Source organism: Lolium perenne, chromosome 7 (assembly GCF_019359855.2).
Source record: "Lolium perenne isolate Kyuss_39 chromosome 7, Kyuss_2.0, whole genome shotgun sequence".
Lineage (NCBI taxonomy): Eukaryota > Viridiplantae > Streptophyta > Magnoliopsida > Poales > Poaceae > Lolium > Lolium perenne.
Genome location: NC_067250.2, coordinates 39,609,850 through 39,627,623, shown reverse-complemented (window position 1 = coordinate 39,627,623; position 17,774 = coordinate 39,609,850). Strand labels below are relative to the sequence as shown.

General features: G+C 45.1%; 1 long non-coding RNA gene and 1 pseudogene across 2 annotated transcripts; both read right to left on the bottom strand.

Moving 5' to 3' along the window:
* The window catches only part of LOC127316113 (uncharacterized), an 800,711-nt pseudogene that overhangs the window by 552,150 nt on the left and 230,787 nt on the right, over positions 1-17,774 (bottom strand).
* LOC127317763 (uncharacterized) lies at positions 6,625-10,850 on the bottom strand. 2 transcript variants are annotated; one of them, XR_007861449.2, is made up of 4 exons: positions 10,569-10,850; positions 8,193-8,530; positions 8,009-8,105; positions 6,625-6,891 (listed from the first exon to the last, which is right to left on the bottom strand). It is a non-coding gene; the product is annotated as an uncharacterized lncRNA (long non-coding RNA). The 2 variants fall into 2 exon arrangements; XR_007861448.1 differs by lacking the exon at positions 8,193-8,530 and having other exon boundaries at positions 10,569-10,836.

The window sequence follows — 17,774 nt, the reverse complement described above, 5'->3', positions numbered from 1 at the left end:
AACCACAAAGCAAGAAGTCTCTTGTGTCCCCAACACACCTAATAGGTGCACTAGTTCGGCGAAGAGATAGTGAAATACATGTGGTATGAATAAGTATGAGCAGTAGCAACGGCACCAGAAAAGTGCTTTGCCCAGACAAGAAACAAGCAGTAGTAACGCAGCAGTAGTAACGCAATAAAACAAGAACAAGCAGCGATAGCAGTATTTAGGAACAAGGCCTAGGGATCATACTTTCACTAGTGGACACTCTCAACATTGATCACATAACAGAATAGATAAATGCATACTCTACACTCTTTTGTTGGATGATGAACATCATTGCGTAGGATTACACGAACCCTCAATGCCGGAGTTAACAAGCTCCACAATTCAATGTTCATATTTAAATAACCTTAGAGTGTAAGATAGATCAACACAACTAAACCAAGTACTAACGTAGCATGCACACTGTCACCTTCATGCTAAGAAAGGAGGCATAGATCACATCAATACTATCATAGCAATAGTTAACTTCATAATCTACAAGAGATCATAATCATAGCCTACGCCAAGTACTAACACGGATGCACACACTGTCACCATTACACCGTGTAGGAGGAATAAAACTACTTTAATAACATTGCTAGAGTAGCACATAGATAAATTGTGATACAAAACACATTGCAATCATAAAGAGATATAAATAAGCACTTCACTATGCCATTCATAACAGTGAATAAGTATTCTGTGAAATATAGCCTAAGAGACCCACACGGTGCACACACTGTCACCTTTACACACGTGGGACAAGGAGTCTCCGGAGATCACATAAGTAAAATTCACTTGACTAGCATAACGACATCTAGATTACAAGCATCATCATATGAATCTCAATCATGTAAGGCAGCTCATGAGATTATTGTATTGAAGTACATAGGAGAGAGATGAACCACATAGCTACCGGTACAGCCCCGAGCCTCGATGGAGAACTACTCCCTCCTCATGGGAGACAGCAGCGGTGATGAAGATGGCGGTGGTGTCGATGGAGGAGCCTTCCGGGGGCACTTCCCCGTTCCGGCGGCGTGCCGGAACAGAGACTCCTGTCCCCCAGATCTTGGCGTCGCGATGGCGGCGGCTCTGGAAGGTTTTCTCTGGTTTCGTCGAACGTCATAGGGTTTTCGCGACGGAGGCTTTAAATAGGCGGAAGGGCAGCCTCGGAGGGGGCCTGGGGCCACCACACCATAGGGCGGCGCGGCCCCCCCTCTGGCCGCGCCAGGGTGTAGTGTGGGGCCCCCAGGGCTTCCCTCTGGCGGCTCTCGGGTGTTCTGGATGCTTCCGGGCAAAATAGGAACCTGGGCGTTGATTTCGTCCAATTCCGAGAATATTTCGTTACTAGGATTTCTGAAACCAAAAACAGCAGAAAACAGGAACTGGCACTTCGGCATCTTGTTAGTAGGTTAGTTCCAGAAAATGCACGAATATGACATAAAGTGTGCATATAACATGTAGATATCATCAATAATGTGGCATGGAACATAAGAAATTATCGATACGTCGGAGACGTATCAATCACATAATAAAACCACTCTACACTCTCTTGTTGGATGATGAACACCACTAATTGTGTAGGGCTACAAGAGCACCTCAATGCCGGAGTTAACAAGCTCCACAACATTCGATATTCATATTTAAATAACCTTAGAGTGCATGATAGATCAACACAACTATACCAAGTACTAACATAGCATGCACACTGTCACCATCATACTATGAAAGGAGGAATAGATCACATCAATACCATCATAGTAATAGTTAACTTCATAATCTACAAGAGATCACAATCATAAACTACGCCAAGTACTACATGATGCACACACTGTCAACATTACATCATGGAGGAGGAATAGAGTACTTTAATAACATCACTAGAGTAGCACATAGATTAATAGTGGTACAAAGCTCATATGAATCTCAATCATGTAAGGGAGCTCATGAGATCATTGTATTGAAGTACATGGGAGAGAGATTAACCACATAGCTACCGGTACAGCCCTTAGCATCGGGGGAGAACTACTCCCTCCTCATGGGAGACAGCAGCGGTGATGGAGATGGCGGTGGTGTCGATGGAGATGCCTTTCGGGGGCACTTCCCCGTCCCGGCGGCGTGCCGGAACAGAGACTCCTGTCCCTCAGATCTTGGCTTCGCGATGGCGGCGGCTCTGGAAGGTTTCTCGTACCGTGGCTTTTCCGTCTCGAAGATTTAGGTCAGGGACCTTTATATAGGCGAAGAGGCGGAGTCGGAGGGCTGACGAGGCGGTGACACACTAGGGGGGCGCGCCCCCCCTGGGCCGCGCCGCCCTGTCATCTGGTGGCCCTGTGGCTCCCCTCTGGTTCCTCTTGGGTGTTCTGGAAGCTTCGTCCAATTATAAGATGCTGGGCGTTGTTTTCGTCCAATTCCGAGAATATTTCCTTACTAGGATTTCTGAAACCAAAAACAGCAGAAAATAGGAACTGACACTTCGGCATCTTGTCAATAGGTTAGTTCCGGAAAACGCATAAAATCATCATAAAGTGTGAACAAAACATGTAGGTATTGTCATAAAACAAGCATGGAACATAAGAAATTATCGATACGTTGGAGACGTATCAGGTCACAACTGATCTTTCCCTCCTACTTGCAAGTGAGGTTGCAACTGAGAGTGAAATGCTTTAGAATCCGTGCTAAACCCCGGTTTGTCTTTATCCTATTTGCAATTGGGTTCTAATTGAGAGCGAAATGCTTCAGAATCAGCGCTAAACCATATTTCATCCTTTTTGTTCTAGTTGCAAGTCAGGTCGCAATTGATCCTTTGTTGCCCAATTGCAAGCGGGGTTGCAAGTGAGAGCGCAATACTCCAAAATCTGCGGGAAACTATAGTTCATCTTTTTTTTGTCCTAGATGCAAGTGGGGTTGCAACTGATCCCTAGTTTGGCCAGTTGCAAGTGGGGTTGCAACTGAGGGCGAAATGCTCCAGAATCCATGGTAACGCCAAATTTCTCTTTGTCCCAGTTGCAAGTGGAGTCGCAACTGATATTTGTTGTCCAATTTCAAGTTGAGTGGAAACTGACCTTTGTTAAGTGGGGTTGCAACTGAGAGAGTAATAATCTGGAATCCGAGCTAACCCTAGATTTCGCTTTTGTCCTAGTTGCAAGTGAGCTGGCAACTGACCTTTGTTGCCCAGTTGTATGTGAGGTTGAAAATGACTTTCTGTTGCCAGTTGCAACTGAAAGAGAAATGCTCGGGAATTCATGCTAACCCTAAATTTCGCTTTTGTTCTTGTTGCAAGTGGGCTCACAATTGACCTTTGTTGCACAGTTGCATGTGAGGTTATAGATGACCTTCTATTCCTAGTTGCAAGTGGAGTTGCAACTGACTTTTGTCGTCCTAATTCCAAGTGGCGTTGCAGCTAAGAGAAAGATGATGCGGAATCCGCGTAAACCCTAATTTTTTTCCTAGTTTCTAGTGGAGTTGCATTTTAGACACAAATGCTTTGAAATTGGTGTTATAGTTATGCAAGTGGAGTTGCAACTGAGAGATAAATGTTTCTATATTCTATTAAATGCAATTGTTTGACACATAATATGGTGAGAGGCATAAGTTGGTCTACGGAGTAGCAAGCAACGGTTATGTTGGAGGAATGTATTTTGCACAAGGACAGTTAGATAGAAAGGGCAAAAAAGATGTACAGTATGTATTTGAGTGTTGGACATCAGAAGATTGTTGATAAAATAGTTAGACGGAACTTATGTCATAGATTTAGAGCTCATGATATATTTGAACATTTTTACCCGGTGATGAATTTTAAATTTTGAATCTTATTCCTAGTGAACTTTTTTTCGTAGTGAACACTTTTAGATTATGAACCTTTTTCCTGGTAAATATTTTAAAATTTTGAAACCTTTCTTTTCTGGTGAACCATTTTATTTATACTGGATGCTGGCGCTGGTTTGCCGATTTTAAAGCTGATTCGTTCTTGGGCTAGCTCACTCACGCTCGCTGGCTGTTTAAAGCTGATTCGTTCTTGGGCTGGCTCACTCGCGCTCGCTGGGTGATCGCTAATCGATAGGCTCACTTTGTCTCTTCGTGCATTGCATCTGCTTTCATTTAGGGAAACATCGCGTCTGCTGTATGTGCAAACACCCATTTACAGAGCTACCACCATCTATATTTTTGGAAAGCACAATAATTATTGACTAGGTCTAAATTACACTATGCCTGGCCCAGAACTACTGCCCAACAGCCCATGAAACTTTCAGCAAGCCAATAAGTCAACTCTCATTTGATCGATCCGTTCAGTTTGATACGGTCGACACGAATCTACTGAGAGTTAAGCTAGTTCTTAGTTAACTACTGAGCCCTAGGGACTTTTTTTTTTTAACGGAGCCAGTAACTACCGGTGAAGCATCCGCCGTTGGCTCGTCCTCGTGATTCGGGGTTGGGAGCGTCGTATATTTTCTTTTTGGTTTAGTATCTTTTGCTGATTGTAGAGAACAATTCTTGTATGCGTATAGAATACTGGTTGGCTCACTTAAATAAATATCAAGGCACAAACCATCCCATGAATGGCTGAATCTTTCTCTCGTTTTTCTCTCTTTTCTCTCTCCCCCTCTCAATCTAGATCGAGAAAAAACTCCGCCGCTCACTACATCACGGTACAAGAGTTGTGGCACTTCAAAGTGCCCCTAATCTATAATAACTAAATAGAAGCAACCCACTAAGTTGAAATCTCTCAACATGCAAACATGCCACATCATTTGTATCAGTTTGTGATTAGCTGTATTCCACTGTCACCTCCCAGCCATGATCAGTCCGTTTTAGCTTAAGTGCACCTAAACTTTCCATCTTACCTCCTCCACCATAAGTACACCTTAATGACTGTGCACCCAAAATTGAAGAACGGGAGTCCACTAAAATCTCCGCCAAAGGAGGTAGCTGAGCGGCCTTCTTTTGGCTCCTATATAAAGATCAGAATCAATTTCGCGTTTGCCTCATCTTGGTGTCCAATACTCTCCTTGCGCTGGTGAATTGCATTCATCTCAGGGCAGCCTTCCAAAGTGTCTTGCCTTCTTATACGCTTTCTCTTAATGTTGTATTCCACGAGGTCATTCCCACTCAACATGTCTATGTCTTTTCCATAGATTGGATGTAAGGGTTCACTCGATGTGAGGAACTGTGGTTCATTTTTTTCCCTTCCAGCCTGTTTACTTACCTTCATGGTTCAGTTTTTATTTGCTTCCAGAAACGTATGTTCCATGCACTTCATCTTAAGTGTCAGGACCTGGCTCGCGTCCTTTGTTTTCTGAAGAAGTCTTCAAAGTACTGCCTCCTCACCTCAGTATGGTAACGATTCTAGAACCTCAAGTTTAGCCTCCCGTGATTTCCTTTCAATGCTATCCAATTAACATTTTTTTTTCATTCATACTATTTCATTTCACTTCTATTGTCCAGGTTCCTGGTTCTAGGTAAGCAACAAACCCTATAGCCTTGGTTTGCTTTTAATATATTTACGTTCTCATAAATTTTTTTCTATCCCACAAACTGCACATGTTGGCATATTATAAAGTGATTCGGCTTGCAATTGTTTGATATATTATTTCTCATGCTAATTTTTAGATCAATTATTCACTAAGTTGGCTCGCTGCAGATGCATGCCTTCATATGTTCCGCTATAAGAAACCGATGGAGGGGGTATCATATTGGTGAGCTATAAAGGCTTGCGTAAACAGTTAGTCTATTATTCTACGTTCTAAGATGGATTTAAAATATATTCACCTTACGTATTGCAATCTCACGTGGTCTACAATCTGATGTAAACTGAAGTTAAAACATTTACTCAACAGAACAGAACATTCCACGCGACAAAAAAATTTCTTAACAATTTACTCAATTGTGCTTAGGGTTTTCTGTTTTACTTTCATCACAAGCCATAAAAATTTTGTAGGGTCGCTTCTACTTACTAATACCGGACCTGATTTACTCTGGGTTCATCTGGAAGTATACGTGCACTTTGATCACACACCTTACCCTAATAAGGGTACACATTTTTCAACTTATACTTATAACATTTAATTTACAGTATTTGTTGATCCCTTCTTTTTTGTTGATGTTATGTTCGTATCTTTTTTCTTCCTCCTAATGCAAGATAATCCTATGCTATTTAGCACACTTTATGTTCCGCGGTAACGCGCGGGAAATCATCTAGTTTAAACCAAAGAGCCACTAATTAGCTATAGGGGCACTTTTTCAAGTGCCACATTTACTTACGTCTCTAAAGGTATTTGGGGCATTATCTAGAGGCACTTCTCAAAGTGCCACTAAATCTAATTAGGGGCGCTTCTCAAAGTAGCACTAAATCTAATTAGGGGCACTTCTCATAGTGCCACGGGGCACTTCTCAAAGTGCCACTAAATCCAATTTATGGCACTTCTAAAAATGCCCCAAAACCAAATTTGTGGCACTTCTAAAAATGCCCCCAAACCTAATTGTGGCACTTAAAAAATGCCTCAAACCAATTTTGTGGAACTACGAGAAATGCCCCTTATTAATCCAATTAGTTGTACTTTGAGCAGTCCCAAAAAGAATAAACAGATAAAAACAATGGCAGCATAGAAGAAGCACACAATATGAACATATGTACTGTCATACAAGAATAAGCACACAGTGCCAACACATTAATCTAGTGCACTTTATTCTGTAATTATCACCCAATATCAGTTGCACACTGTAAACACAGTGTCAACATAGTATGTAGTGGATGTTCAGCACAATATCTCAATATGTACTCTGTGAACATCATCACCATGTTTCCAATTCAAACATCATCACAACGTGACAGCATCACCTTCAGTTGATCCCAGTCTTCAGCAGTGTACCCTGAGAAGTAGTAATTTAATTCAGTAAACGAAGACGAATATTGTACTAAAAACAACATGTGTTGTTGGCAGGGGAGAAAAACAAACTTGAACAACAACAAAAGCGCAGTACATTGTACTACCAGAATATCACGAGTTCACAACACATCCCTGCTGGCTTATTGCCCCAGAAATAATAAGAACAATCTTAAGAAACCATCAAAGTCGTCAGACACAGGTACTGAAATCAGAAACCGAGGGCCATGGCAATGGCAACACTGAGACCCAAGCCAACTCCAGATCCAAGCAAGCTGCATCCATGCTTCAGTGAACCACTGTCGTACGGGCTGTTGTCTACCAAATCCAATCGTCTGCCCAACTTTCTTCACGCCCTGCCCCTGTCCAGCAACACCACCGTATTCGCCTGTGGTAGGGGTGCTAGCGGCAGCTCGGGCTGTGCTGCGCCGGCGTTTCCGTTTCCATTGCCTCCTTCATCCTATCCAAATGGCAGGTTGCCACTCCCCTGCCCGATCATTGCAGTTGTAGACTAGCAGCGGCGAGCCCACACATTAATGGAGCAGCTCCCTTCGATTGCAGAAAAGATAACACACTAGCATGTTTATACTTTTTCTTTCCCAAATTATAAGCTAGAGCGTGATTTCTTTTCTCTTCTTTAGTTAGGCCTGCCAAGGTATTTGTTTGTAGCTTCGCCACTGGGTCTAACGAACAATTGAGAAGAGGTGCACCATGGTCCATGCATCGCCCACACATTACGCTCAAAGCAACCAGGTTTCAGTCTATAGGCTACAGATCTATAATAAAACGATTGTTAAACCAGCAGACTTAAAACAGGATAAGCTAATTGTGATTCTACAATATTCTGTCATATGAAACCGAAGTAAAAGATATCAAATGCACGTTCAGCTGGTGATTGCTATTCACTCTACATTGGTAGATGGCTGTCCTAAATTACCATACAGTTCAGTGGGTGTAAAAAAGCTGCAAACCACAGGAATTTAAGGAAGCAAACAAATGATGGCACACCAACCTAAAACACATGAATGAAATATCCGTCGTTTTAGAAGTGCAAAAACAGCAGCTAAAAAGTCATTGCAGGGAAATCTCTCAGAATTTCAAACCTGTCTACTTAGAAGAATATGCTCCTGTACAGCATCAATGATCAGCATCGCCTTCAGTATTCAGCATGGTCCCTTGAAAGAAGTACTTCCTCCGATCCTAAAAAAGTGTCCGATGGTAATACAATTAACATTTTGCATTTAAATCCTTCTAATTAAGTGGATATTCATTGACTGAAGTACGTACAGAACAACCAATCTACTCCAGTCCTTGCTCAGATCCCAATCCCATCGATCTCCGATTAGTAAGCCACGACCGTCGCAGGGTTGTAGCTGCCACCGGCCGGCCGGCCGCCCGGCACAGCGCAGCAGCTACGCCCCTTCCTCCAGCCCCAGGTCGGTCGACCATGGGCCCTTCTTGTCCCTGCTGTGCAGGCTCCGGGTGGTGCTCCATCCGGCGGTTCCCCGCATGGCCGCGAAAGCAAATCTGGGCGTGGTGGGGGCTCGCCGCTTGATGACCTCAGACGAGCTCGCCGCCATAGACGAGCACGCCGCTCTTGAAGGTGGAGCTGGCCTCCACGCGCGCTGCTCATGACGTGGTGGATGAGAAGAGGTTGCGGCTCACGGAGGAAAAGGGTGGAGTGCGGGTTGATGAAAGAAAAAGATGAAGGACGTTTTTGCAAAATAGATGGTCCGACAATTTTTCCGGATCGGAGGGAGTAGTAATTTGAGTCAACAAAACGGAGATGAAAATTTTACTACAAAAAAGCATGTTTTAACCAAGTAAACACTATATGAAGTGAATGGAACACTTGCCATTACTTGTCATTATACCATATTGCATTGCAGCAGCATTGCAAGATACGAAAGTAGCTGTCTAGGCATAATAAGCTATGATGAATAGAGCATGATACACTAGATCCATGGTTATTCCAAATCTAAGAAGTTTCATATGGATTGTAACAAGTGCAAAATCGAAAAGACATTTTTCTGGAGAAAATTATGCTTTCATTCAGTTCATGAAATACAATAGCAGGCTTTGCTTAGATGGATAACAATAATGATATCACGGTGAATTAAAAGGGACCTCATTACCAAGTGCAAGAGGCTTGTCATATTCAAATGGTTTGCTTGGACTCAGTGAGTTGGTGTCATACTGAAGGAGACCTGACGTAAGTAATTGCATGGCAGAAGCTTATGTTCGTTGCACTCTCAGACGATGATAGGGAAGTGTTGTAGATGATAGATATAAGAAAATTGTGCCTTCAGGCTTCCAGTGATGGAAAAGAATACACAGTGGGGTTCTCTAAAGAGGAGAATGGTCGCGTTCCTTCGAGAACTTTACTTAAGGAATGCATACACACTTATAGCTTGCAAACCAGTATTCAACAATAAGAGTGAGTTGGTTATTAAACCATTGCCTTTTGACATAACAATGCACTTTTAATGACTGAGTACCTTCTTACTGAGTAGAGCAGTTAACTTATTCAGTTCATTCACATCGGTTGATGAAGTACATTCAACTCTGATATATATTCTACTCATTTGCATTCCAAGAACTCTCAAGTATATCATTCAGATCCATGCAATCACTGCAAAATATTACATAATTCAAACAACAATTTAATACTAAGCTCTAGATAATTGTAAAAGGCTAAATGCTTAAATTAAAGTTTAGATGATAGTTAAACAATTATTTTCTTAGTTGCTACTATTTTCCAGGCTTCAAGAGTTTTCTGACTATCTTCTGCCAAGCATAGCTCGCTCACTTTTTCTTCCATTTAAAATCATAAAAATAATGAGAAATTAAAAAAGATCTGGAATCTGTGAAACAGGAGGCATATTACTTATAACTATGTGGAATAAGACATCAACAATGTTTTTCGATACACGTTGCGAGGACAAGAATAGTTGCTCACCCTACATAAACTGGGAGAAATGTTTCAACTGCCAGTTCAATGCCACTTCGATTATTGATAAAATATTTTGATGTAATCCCGTCAATGTTGAGAGATTGGCCGGCTTGCAAGCCTGTCTGAATGAATGTAAGTTTGTATGTTTCACAGAACGTAACTGTCCGTGCAACATCCAGGAGTGAATGCACTAGTAGTAGAGTAGTTTATTTTGCATTCAGGAGATTGTAAATGTCGTGAAACATGCAGGAACCAATCTCGAAAGCTGTGAACAGAAATGTATAGTCCAATTTTTTGTATGCTGGCATACGAACTTGAGGAGATTAGGAAATTCTTTAGTTCAATGTTTCTGCATTCAGACTTGAGAGTAAGGTGTCGTCTTAGTGGCAGGCCGCCTCTTGAAGGAATTGTCTTTCCAAGGGTAGATTCGATACAAAGTTCACTAGGAATTTCAGCTGGCGTTGATCCCTGTAATCAATACTGTATACACCTACTGATACGCTTGTAGCTTGGATTATGGGTGAATAAATTAGCCAACATGGTGTACTTGCTTTCAGAGAAGGACGGATTCTATCTTCCCCTCCTGTACACACCTAAATGAGACCCCTCTGATTCCCCTCAAGCAGTCCCCAAAATCGATTGCCCGCTCCAATCGAGCGAGGGCCTACTCTGATTCAACCACGAAAGAGGATGGGAACGGTGATTCATACCTTTGGGAGAGGCTTCCGCCCGGTCCGCGGTGGCGGCATGGCTTCGGGGACACAAAGGGGACAACCAGGAGGCGCGGCGGCGACCGAGCCCACAACTAGGGTTAGCCTCAGCGTCGTGCCCAGGGGCGGAACGGCGGGGCGCGGGTGTAGGGCGCAAGGCGCAGCAAGCGGCGGTGGCGCATCGGGGAACCGAGAGAGAGGGAGGTAGGCGCGGTCGCGGGTGCGGCGGAGGAGAGAGTTGAGTTCGGTTAGGCTCGATTTTTGGCATTTAGGGCATCTCCAGTCGCGACCGTTTTCGTCTGCCGCGTCTGGGACCGGAAATGCGTCTGGGGCCTGTTCCAGCGGGGCGACGCAAAGTGATCGGGTTGTCCGCGGAGATGCAAACCTGGCCTAAATATGCGCCAGGTTTGTGTCTCGGCGGACGCTCGGCGGACGCGCAAAGTGTCCGCTCGCTTTGCCACCGGGCCCGCCTGGCAGCGGCACAACTGCTTCGTCTTCCGCGGTATTACTTCTGGGCGGCGCGTTGTAGCCTTTGCAGGGGCCGCGTTAATGGCGTGCCTCGGCTTCCGCGAGCGTGCGCAGCTAGTAGGCATTGCACTGGCAGGCCATTGAAGGCGAGATGGCGTCGGAGCCTTAAAGGGACGCTGCCGGCGCCCCTTTCCCCGACCAAAACCATTGGCAAAATCCCACAGTAGCCACCACACCGACGCCATGGGGAAAAAATGCTGGCCGTTCCGGAAGACGAAGAACGACCAGGAGGCTAGCGGCTCGCGTTCCGGCAAGAAAGCACGGGTTAGCCGGTACGTCCGCGTTGACCTCGCTCGGCAGCTATGGGAGGAAAACCGGCCGGTACCATTGCCGGACGCGAACTTGCCGGGAGGGGGCTGGTACCTGAACTCCCGGCGCGTGCCGGTCCCCCCCGTGCCGCGCTCGGGTCGAGAGCGGCACGACGAGGTGCGGCGCCGCCGCGCGGTGTTGCCGCCGGATCTACGGGAGGATCCGGCGTACGCGCTAAACTCCTACAACTGGATTTCCTTTGGGGTGTGGGAGTTCGACGCGCGGCGCCGCGCTGCCTACCTCGCCGACGTAGACTACTTCGAGCGCGAGATCGCCGCCGAAGAAGAAGAGAACGACCACGAGGACGCGGACGAGGACGGCGACGAGGACGAGGACGGCGACGTGACCATGCCGCAATACGACCACGACGACGGCGGACCGGCGTGGGATCCGGAGAACCAGCCGCCGGACATTTCGAAGGAGGAGGCCATTGCCATGGCACTAGCCAACAGCGAGCAGGACGAGCTCAACGAGATCGCTTTGTGGGACGGGCTCGCAATCCAGCTCCGCGGGTCAGCGCTCGCGCAGGGGAGGCCGGCGACTCCTCCGGCCACGCCGACGCGTTCCAACGTCCGCGCTCCGCCTGCTGCTCCAGCGTGGGATCCCTGGCCACAGCCTCCTGCCCGTGCGGCGGTACCTCCTCCACCGCCGGCGTACGCGCTTACATGGCCGACGCCGCAGCTGATTGACCTCGTCAGCGACGACGACCAGTAGACAGCGCCTATTTTAGCACCCATTTCTGGCTTTTTTATGTCCTTTTTATTATCATGTAAATTATGGCGTATGAATGAAAAAAAAATTATGCGTCGTGCCGCTGGAGCCACCCCCGACGCAAACGGACACCCGGACACTTTCGACCATTTCGCCCGATGCAAACGAACACGACGCGTCCGTTTGGACGTCCGAAATGCGTCGCGCCGCTGGAGATGCCCTTAGGCCCTCCTTCAATTGGGTCGTAGTCCGTACGTCGCAGTATAGTTTTCAATTTTGCCCCTTAGATTCTGAGAAATTAAGCCGCACTCCGTATACCCACTTGACGCGAACTACCGCATCGCCCTTGTTCCAACGCCGCCCCTCCGTCCCCCACGTCCGCCGCTCCGCCTCACCAATGAGTCAATGCATCCATCGCTAGCACCGAGGAATGGGGGCGCCATTACTCCCGGATTCACCCCTCCATCCAACAGGTCCACGTCTGCCCCGGGCAGAGAGAGGCGGAGGGAGGGGATGTGAGGAAGTGAGGAGTAGCAGTCCTGCTGGTGGGTTGCATGGGATGGGGAGGGGAGGCAGACGCTGGGTTGAAAAGAGATTAAGCCCCATGTCCATGGCAGATGACATTTAGACGAGATTTAATCGGTTCGAGACTTCTTACATAGTAATGGTAATTACTTTTTATGAATAATAAAATTCCCATTATCAGAAAAAATATACAGCGTGTGTGGACCACATTTCTCTCAGCTTTATTCTCTCTCCCTTCTCAATTTTTATTTTGAAAATTACATTTGATACATTTTGAAATATTAAAAAATGAAAAATGAAAAATTCGCGTGTACATCTTTACATGCCACATTTGATAAACCCGCTATGGTGGCAATTCCGGTGGTTCAGAGAATAGACCCCGTTGTTAAGGAAACGGTGACTATAAGTCACTAAGTTAGGTACTACATGTTCTGCTAGAGCCCGCACTTCATTGTCATGAATCCACTTTTTTTAGACAGAAGGCTCGAGCAGAGCCCTGTTTTAAATTAATAAAACCCCAACGGCAGAGTACATCACGACCAACCAACAACATAGTTCCAACACACACACAACATAGTTTTACAGCCCAATATATAGAGATGAAACAGTACATGGCAGGCTAGTTTCCCAACACCGCCAAAAGCCACCACCGGAGATACACGACCAAGGAGGGAGGGCTGCTAGTCTCTGTCCTTGATGGTCGATTGGAGGGCGCGGATCCGGCCAATCGTCCACTCCACTGCCTCGTGATCCTTCCTCCTAGCCGCTGGCTTCCACACCTGCAAGTACATAGACATTTTATATAACTCATCAGCAAGTTGGCACGGGAAAACCCCATCAATCGAAAACTTGTTCCTAAGGTTCGAAAGCGTCCAACAAAGAGCGACACACGCCATCCAAAGAACCCACTTGGACTGCGCCACCTGAACACGGAGAATCCTAAAGATGTCCGCGAAACAGGAGGGGTTCCACATGCAGCCGAGCAGTTTCCTAACTGCACGCTTCTGAAGTTGTACCAATAATAGTTTAGAGAGTTCTGATGTTGCTTTGGCGCGAAAGCCTTGGACTGTAATTTCTTTGCCGTGCGCCGTATCTCCCCTGGCGTCTGTGGTCTTTGGGAAGAGTGGATTTCAACTGTATGGGCCTTTCGACCTTCTCCTCCTAAGCTAAATACAAAACTCGCACAACTCCTATGGGTACTCGAAAAAAAGATTCTCGTTAATCCAGTCAATAGCTGTTTTTGGCCAATTGATCCCCAAAATAGCATCATAAGCACCAATAGGTAGGATTGTCATATCACTGGCAAAGGTATGGCCCTTAGTCCACCACTTCAATCCTTTTTCATGTCCATGAGAGATCATTACCTGCCCATTCCCCCCTTGACTAGCATAGCTATTAGCTAGCTAGGGCAGGGGAGATCACACATCCAACATGAGCATGAATTTCTTTGTAACAAAGTGTGTACTGCCCGAATCAATGAGTAATAGAAAAAAATTGATTATCCCCACTTGTTCTGAGTCTGATTGTTTCTTCCCCTACTGTGCCAGCTAATGCATCCACTGACAGATGACAACAAGCAGGTGCCTGTAATTCCTCAAGCAAGTCCAACGCATGTACAACATCATCAGACAACGCTTCTCCAAAATCTCCAACTTCAATCATTAATAGTTATCTCGAGAGTTTACACTGATGTTCCTTGGAAAATTTATCCCCACATTTGAAATAGAGTCCATTGGCACGACGAAAATCCATTAACTGCCTCTCCATTAACCGCATCTCCATGTAGAAGTCAGTTTTGCCTTGTCCGTAAGGCCAAGAGCATCTCCAGTCGCGTTCCTCAAAAAAGGTCCGGCACGATGATTTGGGACACGTTTAGGGACCACGTCGGACAAAAAAAGACCAAATATCTATACAAAAAGAGGCCCTTCCCAATCGTGCCCCTCAGTATCCGGATGCATGCATTTTAATAAAGGGGACCACCCCATGTAAGAAAAGTATGTGAGATAAAATATGGAAAAGGAGAATAACATGTGGGGACTAGAGGGCAGTATGCATGTATGTGGATGCTGTTTTTGTGTACAGCATCCCCGGTAGAGACTCTATAAAATGAGGCGTCATTTAGCTTTAGGGGATGCAACTGAAAAGCTTTTTCCCTCACTTCTTATCCGCGGTCCTCCAAACACGGTCCGAAAGGCGCACCTTGTAAATGCTTAGTTAGTGCACTAGACGCACGTGGTCTATGATGTTCAGTTTCCTTTTCCTGAATTCTTCCAGAATATGTTTCACGAGTAATACTTGCAGGCCCTACAACCTCACAATTTGTGTGCCACGGGAGACCTTAAGAGACCCGATCTGAACTAGCTGCTCAATTTTATTTGAGACTAGTAAAGATGCACATGCAACGCACGTCTTAAAAATCTACAATACAAATATGCCTTGTAAATCTTACTTCTCTTTCGGCGTGTATTTTTACCAATGCCACTTAAATAGTTTTGATGACTCGGCGATGTAAACATACCGACGATTCGACATCTCATCACTTAAAATCCGTAATGCACAATTTTTTATAAATTAATTTAATGAAAAAAATACTAAAATCAACAACCAAACATTATTATTCACTTTTTATAATTCTTTTTTAAAGGTCCACCTATTTATGCAATTAATAATGCTTCGTTCGTTGGCAGGGATATACAGTCTATTGTTTATAGCTTCATTCCTTTCACACTTCAAAATATGTACTATCAGCGACTCAAAACCATCCAACATATGCTTTGTACAACGTTGACATAAAATTTGATCTGCAAAGTTTGTACAAATGAGCATGGTGTAAAATGCTGGCCGTGGGTATTGGGAAATGTGGCGCTTCATGTAAGAGTGATGAGATTAAAAACCAAATAGCCGTAAAGAGCCGCGCACATGTATGAAATGCTACATTGTGGATTGAATAGATCAAATAAGTGTAATGCAACGACAACCCTGTATGAATTGTACAAATATCTCACGTGACGTACTCCATGAATAAATATTTAGAATATTCATTACATATATCATCAAGGAGATTCAAATTCATCAAATAATCGTACCTTAACATTTTTTAATCCTTAAAAGTCGCCCTCCACGGAATAAAAAAATAAATGATGTCACCTTGTTTTTCAAAGTACACGCACGCGCATACGATCAAAAATGTGTGCCGGTCTCTTCCAAAAAAATTCCCGAGAAGAGAAATTCGCAAACCCGCGCCCCTTACTCCAATTATCTCCCTCGGTCGCTCACACAAAATTAGACAAGCCCCACACTCCAATCTTTTTTTTTTTTTTTTTTTTTGCAGATCCCCCACACACCAATCTGTATGCAAACCCGCTCCCCACTGGGTAGTACCATACTTATCACCGTATCCAGCTCACCTACCTACCAAGTACCAACGCCCTGAGCTACCTCCCATGTCTCCCGACTGCTCCGGCGATGGCGAGTTCCGGCTCACCCTCATCTTGCCCTTCGTGCCCCGGAGAGATCCTAGTCTCCTTCACTGTCTCCAGGCCGCTCCAGCGACGGCGTCCTGCGCTCCTCACCTGCCTCGAAATCGCCCCGGCGAGGTAATTTGATGATAACCCCCCCAAGTTGGCGCGCCTTTGATCATAACCCCCCCTTGTGTGACTGACATGTGGGGCCGGACCCCACATGTCAGCGACACAAAGGGGGGTTATGATCAAAGGCGCGCCAACTGGGGGGGTTATCATCAATTTTACCGTCGCCCCCTCACCTGCCTCCCCACGGCCCCGGCGTGGTCCTGCGTCCCCTCGCCTTTCTCCCCGCTGATCCTCGCTCGTCTGGTCCTCACTCCCCAACATCGCCGCCAGCTCGAGCTCGGCAGAAAGCTCGCGGGTGACCCAGCATAGGCACCAATGGATGAGTAGGCGCGGGCACTTCTCCACCAGATTACCTTGCGCGGCCACCATGCGTTCGGTTGACCCACACAGCCCGCCTCCTCCTCCTGCTGTACAAGCAGATGAACCGGAGCAATCGCGGAGGGACGCTTTCTCCGGTGAATGGTCGACACCCTTGCTCCAGCGAATGGTCAGGGCTCCTCCAAGTTGATGGTGTTGAACTATTGATCACCCTGCAGCTCACTGGTCGACGATGAGCAGATATATTTCTGACTGGTCCTTCACCCTTTAATTATGATTCATTATGACCTGTAGTCTTGCCAATTACTTGGATAAATTGCTATATAATCACAATACTTGCTGTTGTAGTGTCTATTCTCGTGCTTGGTTCATGTCAAACCAAGGAATGAGTTTTGTGATAATTGGACAGTGTGTACTTTAATCGTTCTCAACTGCAAGGCTGCAAGTGTAGATCCACACAAGCATGTGCAAGTGTGTTGTGTGTGTACCTGTGGTTGGGTTGTTGTGTGCGCTCATCTTAGTAATTTTGTGAGATTGTGGGGTGAATTGGTTTTGATAAAAAATCAGGATATGCTATGAATCTATAGAAATTTAGCTAGATTGTTGTTATAACCCGGAAAATAAGTACTTAGACGATATCAAGAAAATAAGTACTTAGACGATATCTGTATAAATCTGCTAATAAAATAAGGACAAGTACCAAGAAAAAGTACTTAGACGATATCTACTATTTGTTGTTATAACCCGGAAAGAGCATGTCCACTGTCTGCACTTTCATGTACTTTGTTTTATTCTCATAAATGTATCTATTTCTAACACTCTTCCGTCATCAGGCTGTTGAACTGATGTTTGTGGTTAATTACCTTTCTGAGACGGTCTATTCTTGGTATGGTAATTTTACTTGGGAGATACCCTACTTATAATTTGTGCAATCAGTAAAGGATAGAATAGATTTACTTCAAATATGTGTGTCAATATATGAGCACACTTTAGTATACCACCATAAATTTGTGCTCACCGTTGCAATTTTTTTTACCTACTCTGGCTTTGCTTGTTGGTTATATCTTGAAATGGAGTGCGGTTGGATGATGACATATGGATATCTGATTGCACTATCCTGCAATTGTAGCAAATCATTAGGATAAACAAAGTATGACCATATATTGCAAAACCCTTCGTAAAGCCCATTTGGTTGTTTCAGAGTTAGTTGCATTAATACATTTTG